The sequence below is a fragment of the Monodon monoceros genome, unplaced genomic scaffold (assembly GCF_005190385.1).
Source record: "Monodon monoceros isolate NGI ecotype Baffin Bay Population unplaced genomic scaffold, NGI_Narwhal_1 Super_Scaffold_21, whole genome shotgun sequence".
Lineage (NCBI taxonomy): Eukaryota > Metazoa > Chordata > Mammalia > Artiodactyla > Monodontidae > Monodon > Monodon monoceros.
This window is the reverse complement of record NW_021703778.1, coordinates 138357755-138373507: the sequence shown is the minus strand read 5'-3', so window position 1 is coordinate 138373507 and position 15753 is coordinate 138357755. Positions and strand designations below refer to the sequence as shown.

Sequence of the window (15753 nt, the reverse complement as noted above, 5' to 3'; positions counted from 1 at the left end):
TTGTCTTATTTTTAACACTATAATCCCCATTGTATTTAGGTGTCACTTCATTGGTCTCATTTTTCCACCTGGAAATTAGGAATAATATAGAATGCCAGGCAGCATATTTCCTTTTGGAAAGGACTCTAAAGCCAAAAAGAAAAGAGAGAATGTGATGGCCAGAAAGAATATTATGAAAGGAGTGTCATATTTCAGTGCTTGAGTTGGAAAGAGAAGGCTAAAGATTCAAGTGTCGTTGTTAATTGCTCCATGTTTTTTCTCATTAACAATCAGTTTGAGAATAAAAAGGAAAAGAGAAAAAAAACCTGATAACCAATATGAATTTGAAAAATAAACAAAAAACTGAAAAGCCTGTTTTGTCCACTTTTTCAATAAAAATGAATTCATTATTCTAAAACTGTTAAACTCATATTTATTGGTAAGCAAATATTTACTATAATGATCCTGAAACGTAACATTACTTTGAAGCAAAATAAAAAACCAAGTTAGGAACTAGAAGTCCTCACTACTCCCTCTCCTATTCTGAAGCTGTCTACCTTGACAGCATAAACTAGTAGTGCATCAACTTTACTCTATCGATCTTCTTACCAGTTAACAGGGCCCAGTTAAATTTTTATTCATATTTTGGCCTAGGTAAATTTGTAAGTTCTGTTTGACATTATAATGTCAATTCCCTTTTTTTCTTCCTCTTCCTCCAGCCAGCCCTATATGCCAAAAATCATTGAAACAGAAATTTAAGTGACTTCTGTCATCCTTAGTCCATAAATTTGTTCAGATAAGCTTTGTAGAATCACCTAAAATAAAAATATGATTTCTTAAAAATTAGAAAAGAAAATTATATCTGTATGTATTACAGTCAATATCCTTTCATAGTTATAATCCTTTCAGTTAGTCTGAAATCAGAAGGCAAAGTACTACAATTTCCATCGTTTATAACACCATCACGCCTTTTAAATTCCCATGGGAAATAACTTAACTTTCTAAATCTTTTTCAACTTGATTTACATTATACTTGGCTATTTTCCCCACCCCGTCCCCCACAAGACTGTGCACACCATGAGAGCCAAGACTATGTCTATTCATCTTCATATCTTAGTGGTTTCTAGCACGCTGCTTTGACACACATTAGTATTTAACATTTTCTGCTCACCAATATCCCTTCTACCCATCTCACAAGGATACTGCAAGGATCAAAGAGTATATTTGTGAGAGTACTTTGCAAAATAAAAGTGTTTTGCAGATATCAGATGAATTTAATTTCATTATCGATGATTATTCTAAATCCTACCTGGCAAGTAGTGGAATGTTCTAGGGAATGAGAACAGAGCAAATGGCATTCGACGAGCAAGTCTGATGGTGGCTCCACAACCTCCTTTACTCTGTCCTCCATTCTATAGGTTCTAGAGTCCACTTAGTCATGGTAGCTCTCATCACTCTGACATCATCCACATCACTACAGCCCAAAAATCTTCTGGCATTTTATGGTTTCCAGCGCCAGGTCCTGTTCTAGCTCCCCAACTATAATTCATAACAATTGGCCTATTTAACTATAATCTTCTAGCTAGCCCTTCCCTTACTGGATTAGATATAGAGGTAAAAATCAATAAGCCAGTCTTATGACCTAACGTTACCTCTGGGATATTGAGTAAATGACTTGTGTTTCGGTGCCATTTTTTAAATGCCAGTATAAACATGTAACATTGCCACAGCTGCACCCTAAGCAGGATATGAAGATCCCAGTATCTGGATAATCGTGACTTTTAAGAACACATTCTGGCACTGAAGAAAGAATCCTGAAACAGAAATGAAGAGGCTTAGGTTCTAGTCCCAGCTCTTCATATTAATTTACTACATGATTTTGGATATAACATATCACTTTCCTAGACTTCTAGTTATTCTTCTATTAATGAAAGAATTGGAATAAATTGTAAAGGTCTCTTCCAGCTCTAAAATTCTGGGACTGAAAGCCTGAACTACACCTTCTAGGTGCCGTTAAAATTCTTCAGCTTATATTTCAATTCAGAACTCAACTGTTAACTACGAAACATGCCCTCTTCCCCAACAACATTCTAAATAATTCATCCACACAAGATATGATTTGAGTAACCAGTTCTAGAAGCAAATTTTTCTTTACTCTTTTGCTAAAAAAAATTTCTCTCCAGTACAAAAACTTCTTTTTGTTTCATTATTATAAAACAAAGATATTTTCCTACAACTCTTTACCATCAAATATATGATTACACCTCCCAGAGTTACTGGAAACTGACAAAAACAGCTTATATTCACCAAGTTCAGCAATAAACTCACATAAAATTCACTTTACAAAACCAACCCAGGACATGTTCAGCACCACTACACTAAAAGTTTTTTTTTTAATTTTAGCATAGTTTTACATTACAGAAAAGTTGCAATGATAATACAGTGTTTCCACATACCATATACCCAGATTCCCCTATTGTTAACATCTTGCATTACCCTATTGTTAACATCTTGCATTACTCTGGTACATTTGCCACAATTAAGGAAACAATATTAATATATTACTATTAATGAAATCCCATGCTTTAGTAGGATAAACATACTCAATATCAAAAAAGTTTTTCAAAGCAAAATTCTTCAAAAGAGCAATGGAAATATAAAACATAGTAAAAGACACATAGCAAACAGAATACAAACAGCAAATATAATAAATAATTGTCACAGCTAAGCTCAAGATATCAGTGTCAATAGTAAATGCAAAGAGCTTAACTGCTCTACTAAAAGGAAAAAGATTTTTGATCAGCTCATGACCCAAAACCCAACTGTACACTATATACAAGGAGCACCTAAAACAAAGTAATTAAGAAACATTAAAAGGAAAAAGATATGAGAACAGGTGTAACAGGCAAATACAACAAAAAAGAAAGCAGAGGTTATGATCTTAATAACTGACAAGGTAGAATTTAGGCCCAAAAAAGCACCTAACATGACAAAGTAGGGTTTTTTTTTTCAATGCTAAAGTACAAATTGACAATGAGGAAGATAAATCAGTTACGAATATCTATGCACCAAAGAGCACAGTCATAAACTTTGTAAAACAAAAATCTACATTAGATAGATGAAGAAATTAACAGAAACAGAATAATAATAAGTAAAGCTATAGAAGACATAAGCTATGTAATCAATAAGGTAGATTATATTATATTGAACTTACTATACTTAACTTTGTACTCTGATAGAGAAAACAATCTCTATTTAAGTGGACATGGACTATTCATAAAAACTGATCATATGAAAGGTCATAAAGAAAATCTCAATAAGTTTAACAGAGTAGAAATAACACAAACTATGTTCTCTGATCACAATACAACTACACATGAACAACAACAAAAAGCCCTTCCTCCTGCAAGTTAAAAAATATTCTATTAAATAACTTTTGAATGAAATGAAAAACAAAAACTGCAGAATACATAAAATCCCAAATGGATCAGGAAGTAAAACACAAAAATTAAAACTATGAATGTCCTAGAAGAAAACACAAATGATTCCAACTATATCCTGTAATGAGGGAAGTCTAGCAGTGACTGAAAATCCAAAGGCAAAAGGTACAATTTTTAACTGACACATTCAACAATAAAAACTGATTTTTGAAATACAGATGGCCAAAACTGCCAAAAACTATAAGTAAAGGCAAAAAACAATCTGTAAGAAAATATGTGGCTACTGAGCACTACTGCATGCTTGAATTGTGGCCAGTCCAAATCCAGATATGCTGTTAAGGGTAAAACACACACAAGATTTTGAAGACTTGGTACAAACAAAAGAATTTAAGTATCTCATTAATAGTTGTTATGTTGATTACATATCAATGATAATACTCAAGTACTGACATGGTAGTATTTTAATACATGTGATAATATTTGGATCTATAATTAACTGAAACTTTATTTTTAATTTTTTAATGTGTAATTTAAGTTTTCTTTTCTTTTTTTTTTGTTTTGTTTTACAAGTTTTTGTGTGGACTTAAATCTTTATTTCTCTGAGATAAATGCCCAGGAGTGCAACTGCTGGGTCATGTAATTAACTGCATGTTTTACTAATTATTATTATTATTATTTTACAAAGCTGCCAAACTGTTTTCCAGAATGGCAATATCGTTTTCAATCCCACCAGCAATGTATAAGTGATCCAGTTTCTCTGTATTCTGGTAAACATCTGATATTGTCACTATTTTTTTTTTTTAATGGAAAGGGAATCTAAGAGAGTGGATATATATATATGTATAACTGATTCAATTTGCTGTACAGCAGAAACGAACACAACACTGTTAAGCAACTATACTCCAATAAAAATTAACAAAAAATAAATCAACAAAACTAAATTTTAAAATTGAAAAATAATGTGTAATTTAAGTTTTCTAGTAGCCACAGTAATTTTACATTTCTAAGAAGTCTTGGAATAAATGATGCCCCTGAAAAATGAACTTAGAACCCAGATAATAGTATCTAAATCTTATTCTCATATCTGAAGCAGGGAATATATAAAGTGAGCCTGGGACATCATTGTATGCTTGACAGAAAGAATTCAAAGATGAATAAAGGCCCATCAGAAAGACACAGAGAACACACACCCATACACACACACAAAAAAAAAACCCACAAAAGTAAGGTTGAAGGGGCTCCCAGTGGCCAAATCTGAACATCAAAAAAGAAGTTACCTTAAATGACTGTAAAATATTAAATAAATTAAAATCAATGAGACTATGCATTCTTTTAAAAATGGGCGAGTGGGTAAGTTCCATGTCCAGTATGGTAGAAGCAGCTTATCCAGACCAATCCTCCTCCAGACAACAATTATAAAACTTGACAAAAAACACCACCAACCTCTGAAGGCACAGGAAAATAAACAAAAGCAGACAGATTCTGGAGGGCATATATACTTGGAAAAAAAAAAATGGCAGGAGTAAGTTTCTAAATATACTGTGTATAGCTGGAGGGCAGGCCACAATCAGTGGTTGCACAAACTAAAATTCCAACAGAGAACCACAGTTTTTATGTGCAGTTTTTTCCTGGAGTGCCAGAGGAAGCTTTCAAAGCAACCACCAACACCGGAAAGTGAGGGAGAAATTCCAGAAAGAAGAGGATCAGACAGGGGAAGTCGTAAACCCTATGTTTACCTCTGCCCAAATCTTTGGCAGACCAACTAGCTGACCAATTAACTGCATATATGGAGGATACACACCAGCTAATGATTAAAAACAAAAACAAAAACAAAAACCTGACAGTTGAACTGTCTCCTAAGACACAGAGTTTGAAGTATGAGTACAACAAAATTAACTGCCTGCTGAAACAAAGATATCAGCCCTTTTATGGAAGACTATAACAGAATCCATAACAATCAAACATAAAGATTATAATCCAAAATCATTTGACATAAAGGCCAAGAAAACGAGACCAAACAAAGAAACAACAACAAAACAATAAATAACAAGCTTGTGGAATCAGATGTTGGTGATTTAAATCCTTTAAAACAAGGATTTTAAAAGAGCTATTATAATTATGCTCAGCAATAAAGGAAAATATGCCCACAAGGAAATGTAAACCATAAAGAAGAACCAAATGGAAATTCTAGAATAGTAAGAGTATCTAGAACAAGAACAGATTGGAAATAACATAGAAAAGAGTCAGTGCACCCAAGCATAGATCAATAGAAACTTTTTTAGATACCTAGAACTTTTTCATCTTATTAAGTGGAAGTCTATATCCTTCGGCCAACATCTCCCCATTTCTGCCATCCCCCACCCCTGGTAAACACCACTCCACTCTGTTTCTATGAATTCAGCTTTATTAAAGTCCATTTATAAGTGATATCATACAGTATTGGTCTTTGTCAGACTTATTTCATATAGCATAATACCCTCACAGTTCATCAATGCTGTTAAAATGACAGGATTTCCTTCTTTCTCATGGCTTAATAATATCCCACTGTGTGTGTAAACATGGGTATGCAGATATGTCATCAAGATTGTGTTTTCATTTCCCTTGAATATATACCCAGAAGTAGGACTGCTGGATCATATGGCAGTTCTATTCTTAATTTTTTAAGGAACCTCCATACTCTCTTCCATGGTGGCTCTACCAACTGACATTCCCACCAACGGTTCACAAGGGTTCCCTTTTCTACAGAGCCTTGCCAACACTTGTCATCTCTTATCTTTTTGTTAACAACTATTCTAACAGGTGTGAGGTGATATCTCATTGTGGTTTTGATTTTCAATTCCCTGATGATTAGTGATCTCAAAAACCTTTTCATATACCTGTTGGCCATTAGTATGTCTTCTATGGAAAAATGTCTATTCAGTTCTCTGTCCATTTTGTAATCAGATTTTTCTTTTTTTTTTTTTTTACTACTGAGTTGTATGAGTTCCTTATATTTTTTGGATCTTAACCCTTTATCAGATATATGACTTGTAATTATTTTCTCCCATTTCATAAGTTGAGGTATGTTCCTTCTATACCCAATTTGTTGAGAGGTTTTATCATGAAATGATATTTTGTCAAATGCTTTTTCTGTATCTATTGAGATGAACATGACTTTTATACTTCAATCTATTAATTTGGTATATCATATTTATTGATTTGTGTTTTCTGAACCATACTTGCATCCCAGGGATAAATCCCACTTGATCATGATGCATGATCCTTTTAATGTGTTGCTGAATTAAGCTTGTTAATATTTTGTTGAGGATTTTTGCATCTATGTTCATCAGGGATATTGGCCTGTAGTTTCCTTTACTCGTAGTGTGCTGGTCTGACTTTAGTATCAGGGTAATGCTGGCCTCATAAAATGAGTTTGGGAGTGTTCCCTCCTCTACTATTTTTTGGGAAGAGTTTGAGAAGGACTGATATTAATTCTTCTGTAAATGTTTGGTAGAATTCACCAGTGAAGCCCACCTGGTCCTGAAGTTTTATTTGTTGGAAGGTTTTTGATTACTGATTCAGTCTTCTTACTAGTAATCAGTCTGTTCAGATTTTCTATTTTTTCTTGATTCAGTCTTGGTAAGCTGTGTGTTTCTGGAAATTTATTCATTTCTTACAGACTGTCCAACTTGTTGGTATATATTCAATAATTCTTCATAGTAGTCTCTTACAATCCTCTGTATTTCTTTGGCATCAATTGTAACATCTCCTCTTTCAATTCTGATTTTATTTATTTGAGTCCTCTCTCTTTTTTTCTTGGTGAGTCTGGCTAAAGGTTTGCCTGTTTTACTTATCTTTTTTTTTTTTTTGGCGGTACACAGGCCTCTCACTGTTGTGGCCTCTCCTGTTGCGGAGCACAGGCTCCGGACGTGCAGGCTCAGCGGCCATGGCTCACGGGCCTAGCCGCTCCGCGGCATGTGGGATCTTCCCAGACCAGGACACGAACCCGTGTCCCCTACATCGGCAGGTGGACTCTCAACCACTGCGCCACCAGGGAAGCCCTTGCTTATCTTTTAAACAAACAAACAAACAAAAAACAGCTCTTAGTTTCACTGATCCTTTCTATTGTCTTTTTAGCACTATTTCATTGTTCTGCTCTGATCTTTGTTATTTCCTTTGTTTCTACTAACTTTGGGTTTAGTTTGTTCTTTTTCTAGTTCCTTGAGGTATTAAGTTATTTGAGTTCTTTCTTTTGCTTAGTATGCGCATTTATTGCTATGAACTTCCCTCTCAGAACTGCTTTTGCTGCATCTCATAAGTTTTGGTATGCTGTATTTCCATTTTCATTTGTCTCAAGGTAACATTTTATTTCCCTTTTGATTTCTTCTTTGACCCATTGGTTGTTCAGTAGCATGTTGTTTAATCTCCACATATCTGTGAATTTTCCAGTTTTCCTATCATAACTGATCTCTAGTTTCATACCACCGTGGTCAGAAAAGATGCCTGATACAGAGTGAAACTATTTTGTACGACACAGTAATAGTAGGCACACATCATTATATATTTGTAAAAATTCATAAAATATACAACACAGAGTGAACTCGAATGTAAACTGTGGACTTTAGTTAATAATAATGTATCAGCATTGGTTCATCAATCATAAAAAATGTGTCACTCACCTGCAAAAGGTAAATAATAGGAGAAACTGACAGGGCAGGGAAATGTAATGTGGGAACTCTGTATTTTCTAACCAATTTTTCTGTAAACCTAAAATTTCTCCAAAAAAATAAGTATTAAATTTTTTAAAAGATATCATAAGCAAAATAAAAAACTGAAAAATTGAAAGAAAATATTTACAACATATATTACAGATAAAGATCTAGTATCCCAAGTATAGAAAGAGTTCTTAAAAATTGAGAGAAAATGGAACCAAAAACCTGATAGAAAAAAATGGCAACACATAATTCACAAAAAGTAAAGTACATAAAAATGGACTTTAAACATAGGAAAGATTTGAACGTTCAACCTCACTCAGTACACTGGCCTACCACTTCTCACCTATCCCCCCGCAAAATTTTACTATATATTCTCTTGGTAAGACTGTGGAAAAACAGGTACTCTCATAAGTTGCCAGTGAGAATGTAGAACAGCACATGCTAATTAATAGAGGAGAATTTGGCAATACCTAACAAAATTTATATAACAAAACTTATATAACAAAACTTATAAATAAAAACAGAAATACAGATCAATGGAACAGGATAGAAAGCCCAGAGATAAACCCACACACATATGGTCACCTTATCTCTGATAAAGGAGGCAAGAATATACAATGGGGAAAAGACAGCCTCTTCAATAAGTGGTGCTGGGAAAACTGGACAGCTACATGTAAAAGAATGAAATTAGAACACTCCCTAACACCAGACACAAAAATAAACTCAAAATGGATTAAAGACCTAAATGTAAGGCTAGACAGTATAAAACTCTTAGAGGAAAACATAGGCAGAACACGCTATGACATAAATCACAGCCAGATCCTTTTGGACCCACCTCCTAGAGAAATAAAAAAAAAAAAAAAACAAATGGGACCTAATGAAACTTTAAAGCTTTTGCACAGCAAAGGAAACCATAAACAAGATGAAAAGACAACCCTCAGAAGGGCAGAAAATATTTGCAAATGAAGCAACTTACAAAGGATTAATCTCCAAAATATACAAGCAGCTCATGCAGCTCAATATCAAAAAAACAAACAACCCAATCCAAAAATGGGCAGAAAACCTAAATAGACATTTCTCCAAAGAAGATATACAGATTGCCAACAAACACACGAAAGGATGCTCAACATCACTAATCATTAGAGAAATTCAAATCAGAACTACAATGAGGTATCACCTCACACCGGGCAGAATGGCCATCATCAAAAAATCTACAAACAACAAATGCTGGAGAGGGTGTGGAGAAAAGGGAACCCTCTTGCACTGTTGGTGGGAAATGTAAATTGATACAGCCACTATGGAGAACACTATAGAGGTTCCTTACAAAACTAAAAATAGAACTACCATACGACCCAGTAATCGCACTACTGAGCATGTACCCTGAGAAAACCGTAATTCAGAAAGAGTCATGTACCACAATGTTCACTGCAGCTCTATTTACAATAGCCAGGACATGGAAGCAACCTAAGTGTCCATTGACAGATGAACTGATAAAGGTGATGTGGCACATATATACAATGGAATATTACTCAGCCAAAGAAAGAAACGAAATTGAGGTATTTGTAGTGAGGTGGATGGATCTAGAGACTGTCATACAGAGTGAAGTAAGTCAGAAAGAGAAAACCAAATACCATATGCTAACATATATATATGGAATCTAAAAAAAATAAATAAATGGTTCTTAAGAACCTAAGGGCAGGACAGGAATAAAGACACAGACGTAGAGAACGGACTTGAGGACACGGGGAGGGGGAAGGGTAAGCTGGGACAAAGTGAGAGAGTGGCATGGACATATATACACTACCAAATGTAAAACAGATAGCTAGTGGGAAGCAGCCGCATAGCACAGGGAGATCAGCTCGGTGCTTTGTGACCAGCTAGAGGGGTGGGATAGGGAGGGTGCGAGGGAGGGAGACGCAAGAGGGAGGGGATATGGGGATATATATATGCATATAGCTGATTCACTTTGCTATACAGCAGCAACTAACACAACACTGTAAAGCAATTATACTCCAATAAAGATGTTAAAAACAAACAAAAAAAGAAAATAATAAGACTGGTTACCAACAAGGGGTGTGTATTAGTTTACTGTGGCTGCTGTAACAAATTACCACCAACCTGGTGGCTTAAAACAACATAAATTTATTCTCTCACAGCTCTGAAGGTCAGAAGTCTGAAATCAGTTTCACTGAGCTGAAATTAAGGTGTGATAGGGCCTCACTCCCTTAGGAGGCTCTAGGAAGGAATTTGTTCCTTGTCTCATATAACATCTGGTGGCTGCCACCATTCCTTGGCTTGTGGTTACAACACTCCAATCTCTGCCTCTATGATCACATTGCCTTCTCCTCTCCTATGTCAAGTCTCCTTCTGCTTCCCTCATAAGAATATCTGTGATTGCGTTTAGGGCCCACCCAGGATAAACTATCTCGAGGCTTAATTTAATCACATCTGCAAAGATGCTGTTTTCAAATTAACAAATTTCAGAGATTAGCACTTGCATGCCGCCCATGGGGCCACTTTTCAGCCTATCGGGAGTATATGAAAATGGAGTAGAAGAGATGGACAAATGACACTTCCGAATATACCTTTCCATATAGTTCCAACTCCTGTTATGAGCTCCTATAGTTCTGAACCATATCAATGTTTCACATACTCAAAAAATAAATAAAATCAACAAGGACAGAGGAGGGCTAACCCCCAAAGTAATACACAGACAGAAAGAACTAGACCTGAAAGTATTTCAAATAATTAACATATCCACACTGAAAAAGGTGATCAAAGCCGACATCACTAATAATGGGACAAATCAACATCATGTGGCTCCAGATAAAACAACCTGGGAAGGACACAACATCAGTACTAAGTAGCCCTGCAAAAAACGCATAATCAGATTCTACTAAGATGAAACATTAGACGAACCCAGACTGAGGGACACTCTACAAAATAACTGGCCTACGCAATTTTAAAAAGTCAGTGTCATAAAAGACAGAAACTTTCCCAAATTAAAGAAAACGAAAGCAACTCAAGATCCTGAATCTGACCCTGGATGAGAGAAAAATATTTTTTATTTTGCTGTATTATTTGGTCAATTGAAAAAATTTAAATTCATAGACAGACTAAATAAGATTTAATACATACAGATATATTAAATGAACAGGGCTTACAGATAGATTAATGTCCTTTGGTTACTTCACAAGACTGTTCTGCATTTCATAAAATATAAAATACACACTGAGTTTCAGAGGATCATGTCTGTAACTTTCAAATAGTTCAGAAAAAAAGAATGATAGAAATATAAAGAAAATGTGATAAAATATTAACATTTGGAAAACTAGACAAGGGATACAGAAGAATTCTTTACACTACTCTTGTTCCATTCATTTTTGTGAGTCTGAAATTAGTTTAAAAATACAAAGCTTTAAAGGTCACTGGGGTAATAATTTTGAGATTGGAAAACAGATGTAGGGAACCTGACCCAGGACCAGCTGAAGTATGGAGAAGACTCTGCTAGACTGTAAAGTCCAAAATTGTACAGTATCCAAGGGTAGGGAATAGAACTATGTCTGTCAATGTCTGCCTTCTGTCCTAACTCCTTCCCATATCCAGCCAGTGCCTGCCACATAGTGTATACTGTAACAAACGTGTTAAATGGATGAACCCATATGTAAATATCAACCAGCAATGATAATCTGCATAAGAAAATGAACTAAGCTATTCAGAAATAAGTCCTAAAGATAAACATGAAGTTTCTAAACATATTTTAGCCACAGAATACTTTTTCCTACTAAAATCCTAAACAGAACCTCAACACAGAAAAAAAATTGAAGTGCAGTGGCTCTAGTTTCAGTGTGCATCTAATAAAGGTTTGGAATGCCTCAACCTCTATTCCTCCAGCACCAAAACCCCAACACCAATTTCTCAAGATTCAAGAGCTCTGAGAACATAATATGAAGATGAAAGGATAGATTTCGAAGCTCTTGTACCAGCTTCCACTGATAAAAACTTTTCCTTGCTTTTCTCTAAACCTTGGTCCAGAGAACCATTCAAAACCAAGGCGAAATTATTTCCTTTTCACTGTTCTAAATCTTTGGAACTGTTAAATAATCAATATTCAAGACTGGTTCCTCTCAAGAACCTTCTATCACCTGGATTCCTTAAAAATGTACAATAATTCAAAGCTTTGAAATTTATCTCAAAACAGAAAATTGAACAGGAAAATTCACGTAAAAAATATCAGTAAATAACTATCCTCTAATAACTAAAAGATATATCCACAAATTGGCCTACTGCATATAAAGTATGATCTACAAATCAATTGGGATCCACAAGGGATCCACAAGGACAAAACTATTTTCATAATAACACTGAGATTGTAACTGCCTTTTATCACAGAGTTACCATTTGCATGCACAGAGCAAAAACAAAGATGGATAAAAATGATGGTGCCTTAGAATGAATCAAGGCCCTGTCATCAAACTATATTAGTAGTCAGTGTATGTTTCACTGACACACAACTGGTGGGGAGTTGGGGGAAAGGTGGAGGGAAGCTAGTTTTATAAGAATATCCTTGATAAAGAGTAAAAAATTTGGGAATCCCTGGTGGCGCAGTGGTTGAAAATCCGCCTGCCAATGCATGGGACATGGGTTCTGGCCCTGGTCCTGGAAGATCCCACATACTGCGGAGCAACTAAGCCCATGTGCCACAACTACCGAGCCTGCGCTCTAGAGCCCGCGAGCCTAGAGCCCGTGCTCCACAACAACAGAAGCCACCGCAATGAAAAGTCCACGCACCACAACAAAGAGTAGCCCCCGCTCACAGCAGCTAGAGAAAGCCCGCGTGCAGCAACGAAGACCCAACACAGGCAAAAATAAATTAATTAAAAATAGTTTTTTTAAAAAAGAGTAAAAAATTATTTTTATTTTTTAAAATCTCAAACCTTCAGAACAGATCTTAAGTCTGTGTATTGAAATGGAGGTATGCAATAAAGCATTGCTGTGTATACTGAAGGACAACTGTCTTGAGGAAAGCCACCTGTGAGACTGAGTAGCAAGCTGAAAGAGCCAATTTCCATGGAACACTGTTTTTACCTGAAAGAATTATGGTTGTTAGACCTGCGTATTTGGTAGACATTTTCTTGAAAATGAACAAAGTAAGCCTACCTCTTAAGTGACAGTTGCTAATGATAACATTTAAACTTTCAAGTGAAAATTACAAGTTGGGGAAACACGTATTCATCACCATGGGTTTAACATCTTCCCTTGAGATCGGTGATGCTATCAACAAGTGATATTTTGATGTTATATAATGAAACATGTCAACATTTGGAAGATTTGCATAACTCAATGAACCCGTATTTTCCAGATGAACCAAGTTTAATGTTATAAAACCATATACGGGTTACAGATCCATTCAAAGTACACAGCATAGCCATGGATTTTAATGTAATAAAGTAAAAAGGTTCACTGATATAGTTTCAGATTTCACAGTTTAGAAAACTACCATTTGTCAAGTTTTGATAGAGAATCAAAAACAGATCACAATCATCTAACAATCTAAAATTACTTCTCCCTTTTCCAACTATATATGAGGCCATATTTTCTTCATATACTTCAGCCAAAACAATATATCATAATATAATAAATGCAGAAGCAAATATAAAAATCCAGACATCTTCTATTAAGCCAGACATTAAAGAGTTTTGCAAAACTGTAAAGCAATGCCACCCTTATTAAGTTTTTTTGTTTTGGAAATTAGTTATTTTTAATTAAAAGGTTATTTACATAAACATGTAATGAGTTTGTTATTTTTAATGAATTAATAATTATATTATATTTGTTTTAATCTACTGTGGTATCAATATAATCCCCCAGAAAGTTTCTTGTAGTCTCCCTCAATAATTTTTAAGAATGTAAAATGGGTCTTAAGGACAAAAGTTTGAGAAATACTACTATAGAGCAACAAGCTGATTTGTCAGAAAACTTCCTCTAATCTCTATAGAATTAGAAATAAGAAAAAAAAAACTGACTGTTATTATTATCACCATAGTTCCATTCAATTCAGTACAAGTAAAAACAAGTGTTCCTCAAATACAACAAAACATTGCTATTAATCTTAAATTATTTTCCCTCAGTAAATAATCACACTTATTTTTTTCAAATATAAAAGAAGGAAATTTTAGAACCCCTAAATATTTTCTCATTCTAAATTTCTCTATTCCTATTGTATCATTAAAGTTGAAAAATGGTCAATGGTTTCAGATGGAATGGAATACATTTAAAAGCTCAAAAAAGAAAATAAAATTGTCAGCTCTTCCTGCTTATACTGACATTCAATGCATAAGAGTATCACAGTACTGCTGAGAATAGGAATAATTCTAAAATTCCAAACTATTTACTTAGCAGCTGTTATCACCATCCTTTCAGATCTATATAAAACTATGACAAGTGAACAAAGTTTATGAGATTTTTCAGGATAAGAGGCAGCTACGAAAATAAAATGCCATCGAAAATACATGGTTTTAAAGTAAAACTTTTAAAGTAAAACTCAGCACTGCTTAATTTTCACTGATGTTATAATTATTGTCTACCATTAAGTTATATTAATACCTCCCTTTTTTAAAAGTCAATAAATTTGCAAGTACTAAAAGAAATTAAAAAAAAAAAACAAATAATGAGATTGCTTGCATCCTTAGTTATAGAGTTTGTAAGACATTTCATACCAGTAGCTATTGCTGATTGCTGATGAAGTCCCTTTGTTTTTGCCAAATTAAGATAGAGTCTACAGAAGACTCAAGTAGCCAGGTACAGTGTTTAGGTTATTTGGTAATAATAACAACAATTTTTTTTTTAGTACTTACTATGTTCCAGGCATTGTTCTAAGTGCTTTTTTCTTACATGAGATAACTCATTGAATTCTCACAACCCTCTAATTTCTAAGTTCATCTCTACTTTATAGAAGAGGAAACTGAAACAACACGACTTGCTCAATGACACAGATTGATCAAGTGGAAAAATGGGATTTGAACCCAGGCAGTCTGTCTCTAGAACATGGGCTTTAAATGACTATATGACACTGCCTCCCTAGCGATGTATGCTAAGATGAAAACTAATGCTTTCAGTGACTGCCCAGGTTATCAATGACCATGGATTGCTTTCAATTTTTACTGAAACTCTCATCATCCCTGATAGTGTGGATGACTCTTCTTCAAACACTCCAGTCTTGACACCTGTTTTTGTTGTTCTTCTCTCAATATATGTTAGTTCTCCTTTGCTGATCATTTTAACGGATATTTGCTGGACACCTAGTAAGACCCAGGCATTACACAAAGTGCTGAAGATACTGCAACTAACAAAAGTTAAGGATCCCTGCTCTTCTGCCTGTCTTTTTTTAAAAAATAAGAGCTAAACTATATACTGCAAAAAAATTAACATCTGCTTAATCTCAGTGGTGGATACTGTCTGCTATATGATATACTATACTTTTTTAATATGTCTGAAATGTTTCACAGGTTAAAAAAAAAAATCTCAGTAAAGACTATTGGAGGAAAGGGAAACAGGGAAAGAATAGGGGGAAAAAAAGGGAGGAAGAGAAGGGGAAAGAAAAGAGGAGGGATGAGAAGAGGGCAAGGAGAAGGGGAATA

The 15753-nt window shown here is 34.7% G+C and overlaps 1 protein-coding gene across 3 annotated transcripts in view; it reads right to left on the bottom strand.

The window, feature by feature from the left end:
- The window catches only part of FUT8 (fucosyltransferase 8), a 317460-nt gene that overhangs the window by 267292 nt on the left and 34415 nt on the right, over nt 1-15753 (bottom strand). The gene's annotated exons all lie outside the window — the stretch shown is intronic.